General features: G+C 41.2%; 1 protein-coding gene across 1 annotated transcript in view; it reads left to right on the top strand.

Moving 5' to 3' along the window:
* Positions 1-3,558: 3,558 nt before the first annotated feature.
* LOC124198154 (probable G-protein coupled receptor No9) overlaps positions 3,559-16,910 on the top strand; it is a 32,376-nt gene continuing 19,024 nt past the window's right edge. Inside the window, exons 1-2 of the mRNA XM_046593850.1 lie at positions 3,559-4,019; positions 15,656-16,450. The gene's annotated coding sequence lies outside the window, so the exon portion shown is untranslated. The remainder of the gene's footprint in view (positions 4,020-15,655; positions 16,451-16,910) is intronic.

Below are 16,910 nucleotides of genomic sequence, written 5' to 3' on the forward strand. Positions count from 1 at the left end.
GGGTTGATGATGAAGAGAGTGGGGGGGTCCTATCGATTTGGGAACGCACTCACGTATATGACGTCAGACATACATGGACAAATAAGAGGAGAAAAAATCGCAAAGTCTGCCGTTTATTATTGCTTTGCGCTCATCACGAACTGATGGAGCGCGCGCGCGTGTGTGTATGAGGTAACTTTTGCAGTGCGTCGACAAATCAACAATAGAGGATACGTGTGTACCCTTTGTTTTCTTGAAATAAAGGGTGGATATTATGGCTGTACTGTAAGACACCGATGTTTGAGCTGGTTCGATCGGCTAAACTTTTTGTGCGGATTTATTTCGAATGGTAAATAGAGAGATTCGGCTGTCCTTTGACTTTTTGACGTGTTACGTATATAAAGGAGTGATATTATTTTTCGGGGGTGGAGGATAGGCAATATGACGTAAAGCTAAAGCCCTATAGACTATTGGGGGTACATGTTTATTGGTTTGGCTATGCGCTGGAGTGAAACGACAATAGTTTTATTTGTGTACCTTTTTATGTCTAGAAGTAGACGATCTATAGACATGTACACTAGTGGGTGGATTTCCTGTATATGATATGTGCACAGAAGAGAGATATGGAATATAATAAAAGGTTGTATGTTTGATAATGTCGTGGTTTTTATTGTTGCAATAACAAGGCAAGTGTGTCAATAAAGACGGAGGGGGATTTTCTTTTAATAGAAGCTCTGTGTCTATACTCACATCCATCCATCAACTTTGCCGGAGACGATATTCATGTGCGCACAACAACCTAGTACGAGATAATGAAATCGAAATATCTGAATGACTGGCTCTGGCTGTAATGGGATATAGAGAAAAAGGGTCATCGGGAGGTTATATAATAATAGACATTCACTCAATGTGCCAACTCGTTTCGACAGCGGGAAATGAACGTCCGCCTGGGCTATCCCAACACCGGCCAACAACAACATTTAAAAAAACAAATTGTTTTCTTATATTTCTTATTAGAGTTACAGCCAGCAATGATGTATTTGCATTTTGTTATTCGTTTGTCGTCATTAGATCGGAACTAAGTGCTAGTCCGGAGGTGGAGCGGAACTGATCAAACCCACTCAGTGTAGCTACAATTATTGCGCGCGGAAATTGATTTGACTCTAAGGAATAATATAGCATAGATTTGATTAAAACTGCCTCATTATATCTCAATAAATTTCATCGCTTATAGTCAGAAATCCGATTCCTTAGATTCCCCTTCGTTTCCTGTTTGATCTGTCGGCGATTGTTTTCCACATGCGACACGAAAAAGAATCGAATTACTTTTCTCACTTTCTCCAGGCTGCTGTCCTCTTCTTCTTCTTATGTCACGCAACTCTAATGAACCAACGACCATCCTGCGCCGTCCACTAATGATGAAGAGATATTAACATTGGTATACCCCACCATCTATTTTGAACGCCATTACTCTGGTAAACTCACCTTAACTCTACGAATTTATCAATTGTCTTGTATCACTTTCAGAGATATTTATTTGGACAGTCTCCATCTATTTTTGAAACCCCCGCCGTTTCCGTTGATTGATGACCCCTGGTTTACACAACCAACAGCACACGGCATCCAAACATGGCATCGCGAAGTACACATCTATTTCTTCTTTTTTAATAGAGAGATCGGCCAGCACTGTGTATGTATATTGATCGGTGCTGTTGCCGAATAAAATGTTGCTGCTGTGTACAAGAGAGTCGGAACATGTTTATAGATTCAACGCTGTTGGGTCCGTGACCGACTGATTTGTCCGTTCCACGTCTGTGCTGGACGCATTCGAATCTTCGATGACGTAGGGCCCGTCAAAACGCTTTAAAAATTCGTGCGGACGTCAATTTGGTTATAAACCTGAACGTTTCTATTGCCCAATCCTATAAATTTCTATATTGAATCAGAAATGTCAGGTGTCATTTATTCACTCGGCGTATTATACACGTGTACAAAGAAGGTTATCCCTTTTACGAGTTGCGTGCCGTATTATTCCGGACCGGAAATTTGATTACAACCGGGCCCTATATAGGTACACATTGTGTTGCTCTGTGTACATATAGAGGCCCATATAATCTACGGAGGTCTCTCTACTATAACTGGGTTAATCACCAAAGTGGACAATAAAATATCAACGTTCAAAAATCGATGCACGGTTTGTTGTTGCGCCTATCTAACCCTGTGCAGAAGATTCCCTTGAAATGTCTAGAGCAAAGTGGAGCAACTGTCCCCTGCAGACGTGTGTCGTGTTAAACGCATGTCCACGCATATTTCCCGACATGATAAACTGGGTCTCCGAGAGCTTGTTCCACCCGCAATCCTCTACGCAAACATTTCTGTATACTATAAGGATATAACATCAGGGTCCTTCGTGTATAGGCCTACCCAATCTCTGCTCTACTTTCCTGATGTGCAATCAAAATGTTCTTTTTTCAAAATGCGGGTGCTGTGGACATCAAACAGTTCCATTAGAAACCCCAGTGCAGGTCAGGCCATTTGGGTTGACCATGGCCGAGATGGCCATCATCGATCACTTTCGCCAACACACAAAAAGATTATACGAATTTATTAAGGGCCGCCCCTCGGTTGGTTATATCTCAATATGTATAATATCTCTCTCCTGGAATTTGCATCTAAGGTCGCTGGAATCAATATGCTATATGACTACAAAAGAGAGAGACTCTAATAACCTTGTGGAAAAGGAAACGGAAAATCTGGAAACGATGAAACGCTGCGCACTACAACGCCAAAATAAAAACGGATCAAAGTAAAGTGCAGAGTTTCAAGTGCGCGAATGTTATTGAACAACCGGATGTGGGGGGTTTTCTTGCGCATCCTATAAATGTACCAAATGGATTTTTAAAAAAACTGATCAGATTCCAGACGAAATCTGTATATACGTGTAGATTTCATGATTGATTTTACACTTGTGAAGGAGGTTTTGGCACAGGTTTACTTTGATTGACAATCTATAAATACAAGAAGAACCATACCGCGCAGTGATAAATCAAGTTGCCCTTTGATTATGGATAGAGATAGACTATTGCGATGGATTATTCTCTCTACGTTTCAAGTACGGCCATCAATTATCGGCTCCTCTTCAAGTGAGTATTGCGTCATAAGTATAGAGACGAACTTGTTCTTGGACTCATTGTTTTTCATTAGCCAAACTAATCTACACAAGCGCAGGGATGAATAATTAGATTCTGACATCTGTTCCCGATTAGAAAGAGAAATCGTCCATCTCCCGCGATCGGACCGGCTATTTTAGATGTGGCCAGAAATATACAAGAGCCGATTGGCCCCCCTCTGTCATGTTAGATCTGATTGCGAGAGTTTTAAGCGTATGTATAAAGAGTCTTCAAATCTCCCCTTGGTTATACAACTCAAACGCTTCTATTAAAGAGACACTGGGCATTGGCTATATAAACATCTGGAAGGGAGTCGTCCAGCTGCCGGGCTGTGCTGGCCACACTGAATGTGTGTGTGCCGCACGGAGCGTTTTCTAGATAGTAGTCGGCCCTCAAGTTCAACCGTCTCAACAGTCGCCTTCTGTCGGGCGCCAAGTCAAGAACCCCCTGCCCGGTCCCGCTCAAAAACTCTTTTGATTCCCCGCTGTTATGTGTGTGTTTCATTCGTTTCGATACTCAGAAACAACACTCTTAAAAATACTGGGAAGAAAAATCTCTTAACAACTCCATGAGTTCAAAGTGTTGTATACAAAACTCGCTGGCGTTATCGTCAAATGAACTGTGTTGTGTAACTACTCCGAGTCGACAACTTTTCTCGGCTTGTTTGGTTATGTTGTTGCTAGTGATTGATGTGTCCACTTGATTTTGAAATCTTTTCTGGAACGGATTAATATCTCAACTCGCGCCATAAGACGTCCAAGTTTTCGCCCTTTGACAAGTTGAATTTCCATCGCTCGATTATCTTATTACATCATCATCTTCCAGTGAGACCGGCTCCGGTTCTTTCGCTATACACAGACACGCTAGCAGGTTCGGAATATTCCATATTTGAATTGTTAAACATTTCGCCATTTGCGCGCGCTCGCTGAATAATCAAAAAGTGTTGAGCGCGCTATTTTTGTTGCATGTACATTTCGATTAAGCTGGAACAGGCGGACTGCTGGGCACCCAGATATATCTCTGGCCGTTTGATATATAAATATTTAGTAGAGTTGGCTATGTTATTTTCAACAGCGATGCGCCGTATATAAGACAAATAACGACAAGTCGGCTCTAGTGAGCCAAAAGATGTTGTAGTATAGAAGAAGAAACAGGGGCCGGACGTACAAAGTCCATGACAAGAAGGATGCGCTAACCCAACAGGAATGAAAGGAAGGGGAAGAAGAAACATCAAGAGAGAAATCGTTAGACTGCTGGCCAGCTCTGGCCAGCATTGATGAGTATGCAACAGGGCAACTCTAAGCTCTAGCAGCAGCAAGCTCGAGAGCCCGGCCATGCATACTTAATAGGTCATACTTCCCGTTAAATATTGCCGGGCCGCATGGCGCTCCGCCTATATAAGCGTATGTGGTTCCTGGTAGTATATCCTAAAAAAGCTTGGTGTGTTTTCTCCATATAAGAAACTACCGGCATTCCATAACGAAAGAAAGAAAAAGGTCGGAATATACAGAGACAAAACGAGCGGCCCAGCAGCCATCAACCGATGTGCTGGCCACAGAGACCAGAATTTAAAATTAAAAAAAAAAGGATTCCGGTTAGACCAATACGAAAATGAGCAGCCGGGAATAGAAGTCGTATCCATCTAAAAACCCCTATACAGTCTTACGGAGGAGAAACTTTGACTTTTGGGCGTGTGTTTGTATAGGGTTGGGAGTTCATTTCTTCCTCTATGGGCTAGGGGTGACCGTGATGGTATATGAATAAAAAAGTTCCAGCTTATTCAATCTAGGGACTTGAATAAGATAAGACTATAGGGCGGTGTGTGTACGTGCCACCAATTCAAAAAAAAAGTTTTCTTCGTTCTTTTTGGCTGTTGTTGGACATTTTTGTCTTTTGTTTTATCTAATGTGGAAGAACCTTGGAAGAACACATTCGGGGACCATCCGATTGTTTCCGTCGTTATCTCCCCGGCTGTTGTCTATTGTCTTTTTGTTCCACAAATTCAATGCCAGCACAAAAAACGAAAACAAGGCAAAAGAAGAAGAAGAATAATCACCAGGTGATTAAATTGAGGTGAAAAGGAGAGTTGTGTGTGTCTTATTCATCTGTGCTGCATTATTAACGGGTATATAGAAAAAGAGGTCGGCGGGATATAAGAAAAGATGTCCATTTGGGGATGATTCTACCGGACCATCTTCACCAAAAACAGAAAGAAAGAAACAAATGGCTTTTCTCTCTCTCTCCCAAAAGAAACACATCAGAAAAGGTTGGAAAGAGCGCACGCGGGGATGGAATAATCATAAAAATAGAATGAGGAGGAGGATGGAAGAGGAGGAGGCGAGTGTGTTGCGCAATAAGCCATTTCACACCCACGTGATTTTTATGATTACGACCTGCCATAAGTTATAACATTTCAGCGTTTTATTTTATTTCTTTTTTGCCAATGCTGCTGCTGCTGCTGGGCTGCCATAAACCACGTAGGAGTATAACCGCTCGACCTTTGGTCAATATATCTGCGCAGAAACCGCAACAAAAGTTTTGTTGCGGAGCTCTTACTTGGGAAAGAGACTGCATGAGAACACACGACGTGTGAAATATTCTGGTCAAGTCGTCAAAAAAAAAAGGAAAACTTTCGCCAGATTCCATCATCACACTTTGACTTTCAGCGGAATTTTCTCGATTTTTCTCCGCTTTTTTTGACATTTTTGGGATGATGGATAATATAAATTCCTGTTCAGATTTTCATCTCAATCGCCGACATTTCGTTTGATTTCACAATAAGACGAGTGTGGGGACCTTGAATCTGCTGGGGGAAATCAAAACTTGTTGATTTGTTTGACCTTTTTGGAAGGATGGAATCAAAAGAGACTGGGTCATTTCCATATAGCGATAGCTTCGAATGGCTTTATCTGTTGACTTGGCATTATTATTAATTGAGGAATCTGTTACGTACAAGGGCTGATGATGTTGTTGTTGTTCTTATTCGCGCAAAATAGGAAATGATAACAACAAACAGCGCAGCCCCAAAAGTCTTCATTTTCCCAACTCTGACCTTCGGTTCTGCTGCTGCTGCTGCTGTCAAAGTTGCCTAGCTATCGGTTATCTCGCATTTGCAATAATAATTCATTCGTGTAAATTCATTTCGACTGACAGTCATTGTCATCGTAACGTCGTAAACCGCAAGGTTTCCTTCAAAACAGGAAAAATGGCAGCAGCACATTCACTATAGTCACTACCGTTGGTAATTTCACGTTAAACGACCGGCACACATCGCACCATAACCAATACACAATTTTATGCTAATTTTAATGAGCTGAAACTGCGGGTCCATAATAATCGGAAACCTTGAAAATTGACGTTTCAATGGATATTATTCCTTATACAACAACTCGTTGGCCTTTGCCTGGAAATAAAAAATCTTCCTTGTTCCTCCAGTGATTTCTTACGTCATAATCATCGATAACAAATTTGCGCGCGCAATTTGAATAATCGCAATCATAATAATAATAATAAAAAACCATTTCGTTTCGATTTGTTAGTTGTATCATATATACTTTCGTCTAACCTTTATTACCTTGTCAAAAGATTTGTACGTTTTTTTTCCCCGTGAATCCCGAGCGTCGAGCTTATAGTCCCGCGGTTAAATATAGCGTCGTTCGAATGGCAGTCTCAGCAGCCCGAGATTTTTTTTCGTTTAGAAAATATTCAATGTTTTGTGGAGGAGGGGGATTACGTACAAACTAAGAAGAGCCGCAAGGATTTCTTCTCACTACTGCAAAGCGGAGCCCCGGAGGAATTTGGGGAATAACAAAATTTTTGTGTTTTTTTTTTTTTTCCTTTTTGCTAACGTGAACGAACGTTATATATATCTAATATGCTACTGCTATATAGCCTTTGGTAATAGTGAACGTCAGCTGACAACTGAGTTAACCCCCCCTGGTACTCATCGCCCAACATCTGTCAAGGCTTTAGATCTGGACTGAGTTGGATCTCACACGTAGTACCATATTTCATCCGCTCGGCAACAAACTCTCCGATCCATTTGATTTCAACTTCTGCTTCCCAGTGGAAATAATTTTTTCGCACAACAAGGATATGGCGAAAGTGTGTCCTTCGTGATGTAACGCAGATGCTGTATATGCAAATTGAAAAATGTGTGTACACACACACACAAAACGATGGATGCTTTTGAAAACGTCGCCGGAAGGCCCCCGAAAGAATGTAGAAATGTTTGAAACAACAACAACAAGAGTGATGGGCAATAAAAATAAAACAAAAGTTGTGTACTGTGTACACATGTCCGGTATATAAGATATTTCACTTGCCGGGGAAATTCAAATTTATTTGAGGCGGCATCGTCTTTCATCCGGAATAAACAAAGAATAAACCACCGGCCGATTTCTTATCGAAAATATGCTGGGCGTATTATACGGCGTGCTCTTTTGCCTTTTTGATTGATTTATATATTCACGGCGGTTGTGTAAAACGTAATGGAAAATGAGCGGAATAATATAGCTTAAAGAAAGATTTTCGGTTTGTTGTGTGTGCTGCCAATCACACCAACGATTGAAACTGTCGACAAAACAAATAGATGTAGAAATTGGATTTGAATGCAAACAATCGCTCGAGCCACACACACAACAACAGTCACGTCAATTTGAATTCCATCATCTGGCGCGCGGGTAAAATCGGTAAAATCGTTACTTTGTTTTTTTTTTTGAATGATTGACGGCGGTGAATGGCGTGTGTTGATTTTTCTATTCATTTCCATCTTATAATCGAATAATCAAAAGCAAAGAGATCGATCAGTTACCGGGGGCGACATGATTTTGTCGGCCAACTTTTATTTCAATTATAATAATAATTAATAACATTATAGCTATACTATATAGTATTCTTTGTACCCTAGTCTATAAATGGATGGGGAGTATAGGATATATCGATCAACGCTGCCCAGCTGCTGGCGGGCATAACGTGCTATTTGTCCGCTGTATAAATTTCTGACAGTCTCCCACCTTATTTCGACACTTTTTTCTTCCTGTACATTCGTTTCCTATTTATTGGCTGTAATTAATTCCGCATTATTACCGCAGCTATATGAGCGATGGACGTGGTACTGGCGGGAATAATTATTCCATTCAATTGGGGCGGTCGTTCGTGACGGGCTACAGGCAGAAAAAAATGTTAAGAACTATCCCACGGATCTTAAATCATTTCTCGGGAATAAAAATCATAGGCTATAAAATGACGAACCGAAATGAATCCGGTTGGTGTGTCCCGAAATGATTATGTCACGGGATATTTTTCCGGGATCGTTGAAGACGCTCATTTCCACATGCAACTCTTTTTTAATTATTTTTCTGCAGCATATTAAGTCGGACCCAAAAGAGAGAAAGTCTGGCGATTTTCATTTCCTTTTGTTGGCGATTATTCAATATCTATATTCCGCAATAATATGGCAGCTCGATGAAATTCAACCGAACTTTGATTCTTTTATATTTAGTTGATTCTTTCCCTTATAGAAATATAAATGTGGCGAATGCTCTTGCTGCGCACTTCTCTCTGCTCACCCGTCCGTTTATATGAATGGAGAGAAAAGGGGGGGGGCATCGACACAAAAGGTAACGAGCTGGAAATGGACCGCGTGTGCTTGGGACCACCCCAGAGCCAAAGTCGTCTCGTACAATTCATACATAAAAGGCCATCAATGGCTTGGCTATGTGCGGCTGCTGCTGCTGCTGCTATGTACTGGAATGACGCCAGAAATCAATTCCCTTTCATCTATTGAGAGAGCAAAGACGCGGCTGACCCGAGTCAACGCGTCCCATATCTCATTGTGTACTGGGTGTGTGTCTTTTATCTGACCGCAGACTCTTCGTCCAGCTCTGGCCGGGCGTCCGCGGGAAGTCCCGCCACGACATAAAAGGGGTGAGAGGGCCGGAATAAAAGCGCAAGCATAGCTCTGCTGATTGAACATCAAGCCAAGCTGTGTACATGCCCTCACTATATGTAATAATAATAATAACCATCACCCGTTTATTGTATGATGTTGCCAGTCCAACTTATATTGACTCTGAGACACTGTCACCCCGGCGGGTATGTCTGTTGGCCATTATATATGAGCAAAGGAAATCAATGTCGGGAGTCATTCAAGCGGACGCGCTGACGAGTCCGTTGCCAATTGATGTGGTAAAGGTCAGCAAAGGGACAGACAGCTGGATGCAATCAGCAATAGGGCCATAGTGATTGTACTAATATACCGTCGGGGTTAGGATATACGAAGAAGCGACTTGGCATTTGGCCAAGTTGATGGCCCCCAACTTTCCTGGGGTTATAGACAGTCAGTCGGAATTCACGTGTCTCTAAGTAGATGGAACGACAACAAAAGAAGCGATATAGTCTGTGACTGTTGTTATACAAGTTTTCGGACGGCAGATAGTACTTAGAGCTAGACTTGTATGTCTTGTTGGTTATCGCAAAACGACAAATCGATTTCAACAATTCAACTGAAAATTCAGGCAGATTGAAAGACATTTCCGGACATGTCATTGGAGAACCGATTGATTCTTATATTGTGCCAACTGTTATATCGTCAAGTGTGTACCGTTCGAGGAAATAAGACACTTAAATGTAGAACAAAAATTCCCGAAAGTAAGTGGGCGCAATTTGGGCGGAACATGGCTAAACTTTTAGAGGATAACTTTATAGATTGTCCCTCGCACGATATAACGACGATAAGTTTTCCTAATCTCAATTTAATAGGCAGACGATATACCAGAAGATCAAGGCTGTTCCTTTATATCGACTTATCTTAACTATGCCATCGGGAAACTCGGGTAATCCCAAATGTTCATTTAGGAAATTATTTTCTGAAAAATTAAATGTTTGAATATTATTACGGCCCTCGTATAGAAAATGCTAATAAGCCTCATCTATATTTTACAGCTTTATATTAACTCGGCCCGAGATATAAAGCTGTAAAATCCAACTCGAGATTCTCTGGTCTATATAGGTAAAAAGGAATTTAAGGGTGTGTCCAAATAAGACGATCATATCTCCCTATAGAGGCTGAAAAAGAAAATGTACCGACGTATGTAGTCAAGAAAATTGAGTTGGTTGCCCGGTGGAAAGAATCCAAATGATACGACATCAACAGGAAATAGCCGAAAGTAAAAAAAGTTGCATAAAGGGGGCTCTCTATTACATTTATATTGCCGATGTGAAAAAGAAAATGTTATATAAGAAGACGAGAAATAACATGAAAAGAAAATCAGCGTCTATATTTCGACACTCGGCAAAATCAGAAAGATGAGACATCTTTCGGAGTGGAGAGTTGTGTTCACTTGTGACATTATTTTTCTATTCGCCCTATTCAATTCTCTTGTTCACATATAGTGCCTACTACTACTACAACAAGGATCACAATAAAAATAGTATTGCCTCTATTTTGGGCATCTGTGTATAGCGGTCGACGAACCCTTGCTCGCCATCATCCATCAACTACGACTAGTGGGTTCAGTGCCAATAATATCTCTCCACTGTACAATGTACGGTAGAGAACTAGATCTAACATCGCGATAGAATAGACAATAGGAACAATAACAACAACGTCAAAGATGGCAGCCGAGTAAGGGGGTCATCGGAGGTTATAGAAGGGGGGAAAGACATTCACTCAATGTGTCAACTCGTCTCCGTTCATCTTCGACAGCGGGAAATGGGCGTCCGCTCCTAGGCCATCCCCCCTCCCACTATCGAGCCGATTGTTTTTTTCTTATTATCTAGTCGCTGAATGAGCCAGTAACTCATAGAAATACATTTGGATTTTTCCTTGTTTGTTTGCCATCATTAGATCGGAAGGAAATGCGTGAGAGGCTATCTATCAAAGGAGAAACGAAATGATAAGAAAACAGCTGAGTAAATGGCGTCCTGATGCGCATCGATAAATTGATTGGCCAACAAAAGAAATAGCTCTGATGTGAACATCGGCAGTTGTATGTATACTGCGTATGTTTACTCATAACAAATATTATAGTCGGTTACGTGAAAATCTCGGTGGAACACACTCTACGCTGACCTACTTTCGACCAATCAAAATGCGTATTGATTTACGTAACATAATTCAAACAAAGTAATAATGGTCGAATAAGAGATAAGCCAAAGTGAAAGAAAAAGTAAACATGTCGAGGTTGCTTCTTTTATATTGACTTTGATTTGACCGTCACTCACGTGCCGGTTTGCAATTTCGACTATGGCGAATTCGTTCATTTCCCGTATTGGTTGCGGTAACAAGACTCACGCCGGCATATTATATCGTTCATTTCATATTGGTTTTGCTTGGGGGGGGGGGGGATTTTGGCAGTTTTGTTGCCAAGTGTTGATATTGGTTTCTATCGCGTCTTGTTTTTTTTGGTTTTTCTTGCTTCGCTTGTTGTTTCCATCGAGATCGTTCATACTGTTTAGCGTTTACGGATTGATGCGGGAAACACACAAAAAATCGGCAGAGTGGAGCCGCCACTCTGTTGTAGTGAGACGTATAAATTATTCAATGTACGCGGGAGGGTTATACAGTATAGACGCCGGATGTTGTTTGTCGCAGCACTATACTGTCGACGTGAGACACTCTGGGACAACAATGGCTCCGTTGCGCAGCACATTATTCTTTATTTGAATTGATGTTACAGCATGTGGCAACAATTGATTTGTTAGAGCTGAAAAGATGAGTAGTAGTAGTTGACAATAAAATTCAAATGGCCCAGACCCCCCGCCCTTTATTCTCCTATAAACGCCAATTAACTTTGTTCTAGAAAATAAGCCGATTCTCATGCAGACTATAGGCGACCTTGATGCAAATTGATCAACACAAATGATTATCATTTAGAGATATGATAATAGCAGTCAAATGGAACGAGGAGAGTGTGGCGGCAGGTCCCTCTTGGACATACAATTGTATAGACTTTGCACATAGTTTGAAGTGTTTAAAAATTAAAATTTTTTTTTTGAATTTGATTGTTTGCCCGCAGACAAAGTGGGGGGGGCGGGGTATAAAACAAGCCTGATGAGCAGTCACTCTGCAAATGAGTTATATAATTAACCCTGATTGAGACAACAAAAACGCAAAACAGTTCCAGTCAAAGGCCTAGATCAGGAATAATCGTACTCCGTTTTGTATCAGAAATTTTCGGCCACCAAATAAACAAAAAAAGGAAGAATAGGGAGAGACATTTGTCCTACCTTTAAGCCTGGGAAATCCACAGCCAGGCATCCACAGTGCAGCCAGGATCCTCAGTAAAGTTGACACCATAGGAAAAGGGAGTCATCGTGAATACCCCCACACTCACATGGGTGTACACGAGGACATAGTTTTTCCAATTAAACTAGGAGCTGTTTATCTAAGCAAAAAATAAAAAAATGGGTTACGAAAAAAATATTGCAGAGACAACAAGTAAGGTTAGAGTTGAGTTTAAAAGTTAGAAAGAAGACAGTGGGTAACTCCTTGTTGTTAATAAACAGGATTAACAAAGATAAGATTTACATGTAAGATATAACACCCTTAACCCTTTTATGCAAGCTTCAGGCACCATTAAAATAAACGGTATGTCACAGGCTAATAAAAGTAACAAAGATTATTACCCAATTGATGATGCTGAGATTGTTGGTGATGACGGGTCAGTACCAAAACTTGCACATCTTGTGGTTACGATGGCTGGCTCAGGCCTGAAATCTGCAAATAGGTAAAGGTTTAGAAAGGAAACTCTGCCATGCATTGACAACGAGCATACATGATAAATGCTAGTCACTGTAGTCTGCCACCAGCATTTCACAAATTTAGAACCTTGTTTTAACTCTTTTCTATATGCTCACAAAATCATTCATGGTAATTCTTATTCATATTCTTAGTTTTATCTGCCTGAAAAACAGCTCAAGGAGTGGATCGAGAGCATGGAGAGTCACGACACCAAATAAGTTCACACGACGACCACATTTTATTATGTTTTGCCATTTCTCTTGCAGCCACGTACAGCACGTTTCGATCAAACCAGTGATCCCTTCAGTTTTCTATGATAAAAATACATCTGAACCTTCGTCTCTTTTTGCCTATTCGAAACTGTGAAACAAAAGGAATAGCAGACGACACAAATATTCTAATTAACCACATTTAAGAAATCGATATTAAAAATCCGCCCTCCCAGCCTCCCACCCACCCGTCAAAAGTTAAAACGTTTGAACTCTCGTTACGTGACTCCCGTCAAAAGCTTCCAGCCTGAAAGACGTCGAATTTCATTATCATTCGCAATCCAGTTTGTAACCTTGGATTTTGCATGTGGAAGACCTTCCGGTAGCCTAGCTACGATCCCGTTGCTATATGATGTACGCAACCTGGTCACGTGTCCATTTCTTTGAAGAAAGTAAAAAAAGAAACGTGAAAACAATAAAACGTCGTCTATGGAGAATAATATGACGACCATATAAACGCGCCATTTCTCGTCTGCTCCCGAGACAATGTGGTGCCGTAGCTGGCGTGTAATATAGCAACGCACATTTTTATTCTGGGTGTCGTATAATTATTTATTTCGTTTGTCTGTCCCGTGTTCGTTGGATAAACGGCACCGACTGCGAAAGATACAAACATGAAAAAGTCTTGCAAAATTAATTTCTGTCGCAATATGTGATGTAGCGTGATGGGTCATATAACAGATAAGAGAGGGCCTCACTGCTTGCTAGTACAGTTATGCATATAACAAATTGCTGTTATGTAATCGTAGCAAATCGGTGGCCATTTTTATTTTTCCAGGACACATAAATCACCCAGGGTTGCGTGAGTTGTCCTATATCTTATGTAATCCGTCTATTTAGCATTGACAAGTTCGCTTTGAGATTGTCGGCTAATCGCTTGAGACATTTGCATGTCAATATCGATCAATAAAGTCGAAATCTGTTGAAATTGATAAACAGCGAGTTTACAACTGCGGTTGTTGAAAATGTTATCGCGAGTTACGCCCACTGCTGGATCGACTGTCAATAAATTACGTCAATAGCCGAAATATTTAGAGATGTAGAAAGTAGTAATAAACATACTACATGTCTGATTCTGAACGCGTGTTGGCATGGCAGCCGCTGTTCAGAGTGGCGTGTCGCTTTTTGAAGTTGCGGTGCATTTCAAACATTTCTAGGCCCAGTTCCGTTGATTGCGCCCCATATACAGAAGTAATATATAAGGTGCTATTACAGCTAGCGGCTGTTGTGTCCCCTGGAGACATTTGGCGTGTCAAACGCATGTCCACTAGACTCACGCACGTCGGCCGGCTTTTAAACTCTATACTTTCATTTCCTATGGGCCTATAGTATGTACAAGTTTAATGAATCATTAGAGAGACCCCCCCCTAGCATGTAGGGTGTGTCCGAATTAAATCAAAATGGCCGGAAAAAGAAAAAGTGAATACACCTGTACTGTGGTTATCCGACCAGCCGCCATTGATCCAGGGAAACGATAGTTCTGGCGCTGTCCTTGAAAGTCAAATCTATAAATGTAGTCCAAGTTAAGTTGACACAGATTCCGCTGATGTACTACTATACGTTCAACTCGAAAAAGATGAAAGCGCCCAGGCGCATTACGTCAGGAAACCAACAGGATATGGCCCCAGCAGTCGATTCCAGGTAGGAGCGTGTGGGACTACCATCTCATCAGAGGACTAGGCTATAATATCTCAGTCTCGGCCACAGATCAGGACACACATGGCGGATTAGGTTTGCAAATGACAAATGATGCCGACATATAGCAGGGCATCACACTGGGCAGGGAAAAGAAGACAGAAAGAAAATTTTCCTCGTTTATTATGTCAAAAAAAGAATCCAAAAAGGCCAACACGAGGCCCATACATCATTCGATGACAGATATAACGTGAGTAATGCGCGCCCAGCATCCGTGTGTATGTGTGTGTGTGTGGTAATCTCTTTTCCATCTCTAAACATAAACGTGAAAGCCACCGCCGCCATATACTATTCAAATATAAGAGGCTGCTGCTGCTGCAGACTAACGGAATTATTGTAATTCGAGCTGGAGATGTTCGACACATTTTCCAGCGGCATCAGCCACTACAAATTTCAATGTCGAAGATTTGATTGGTTCCCATTTTATTCTTCATCCATGTATATATTTCGTAGATTATAGCATTAAAGCCAAAGATAAAGTGCTGGAGGAGTTTTATAGGGTCGATGGTATTATTCCCAGGGGGGAATCCATTATGCAAATAACATTCCCGCGTATGCATGTTCGGTCGGTGTATTGTTATTGAATCGACATCACAAATTACCGAATCGACTTTGTTGCTGTCCAACTTTTGCCATTGTCAAAAGTTTCCGACTCTTGTGAATGAGATATATACCCTGACGGATTATTTAATATATTCGTATTACAGTCTAATGAATTCTAATATACATATGTGCAGCCAGTTTAATCTGACCCCAATTCACTTGAAATTGATTTCTGTTCTGTATTATCTTTTTAGGTCGTAACGAGGGACTTTGGAGAGCAATCATCGAGCTTTTAAGCTTAAGAATGGTGACGGCATAGTGAAAAAACAATAGACGACTTGCGTCATTGTACATTATAAATATATCGGGAGTGAGAATCGCCAGTGAATAAAAATCGTCGGCGTTCGCACGTTCACCGGATTTTCACGCTATTCTAGATCCAAAATGATTTGTGGTGGCAGATGCTGAAAAGAACTTTTTGGGGTGAAGAGTTCGTGTATAATCCGAGAATCAAGAAAGAAGCGAGTGGGGGGCCGGGGAGGATAAAAGTGAAAGCAAAAGGAAACGGAAACCAAAGGGCAAAATATAATACAACAACTTAATAAATTATATAGAAGGAAATATAGACGTTTCGACGCTATCGGCTCACGTATAAGGACGCACGACGCTGCAGAGCCCTTGACACTCCCTTCTTTTGGAGAGTTGCTGGGCTAAATTGGCGACGACTTATATCTGCCCGACGACTAAAAGTTGTTACAGACACCGCAGCATCCCGCACAAGTGCACTGGCTGGGCGTGAGCTGTGCTGGTCAAATTTCAAGTTCAGTCGTCTCTGGTCGGTTGCCGAGTCAACAAGTCCACACCCGATTTTCACCACAAATAATCGATTGATCGACAACATTTATAGACATCATCCGCCAAAGTGGGGGGTTGTTTTCTATATTATTGGATATCATTCGGACTCGAATTATTTGGCGGATTCCAATTTAACTAAGTGCTGGCCGACCGACCATCTGCTCTTCTGTGAACCTCTTCGTACCATTTTGCAGGTAGGACCTGTTATTATAGACTTATATTACATATAGCGGGCGACATTTCATATATAAAATATCGGAGCTCGTTAAAGTTAAGAATTTAAACTGGAAACGCCCCAAGATTTGGTTTCTGGGCCACTGGGTGCGACGTGATCAATTTGATTTTATTTTACAAATTTTGGGCGTCGTCGGATATCAATAGTCACACATACCATAGCACTGACAATCACAGGTATTCGTCTGAGAATCAGGAAACAAGTCAGCCAAGAAACTGCAGTTTCATCTCTCAAATGTCCCGCCAAAATAACATTATGATTCCTGTATCTGATGTACTGATCTCAGTTGGTATTTCCTGCTTATTTTTGAATCGAAATGGTGTAGTTGTTATTAACCCCCTTCGTTTGTTTTGAATTATTCTGTTCGAGTCAAAATATTCGGGACCGTCAAGGCTGTTCGCGGGTGGGGCTGACATATG

This window comes from Daphnia pulex, chromosome 7 (assembly GCF_021134715.1).
Source record: "Daphnia pulex isolate KAP4 chromosome 7, ASM2113471v1".
Lineage (NCBI taxonomy): Eukaryota > Metazoa > Arthropoda > Branchiopoda > Diplostraca > Daphniidae > Daphnia > Daphnia pulex.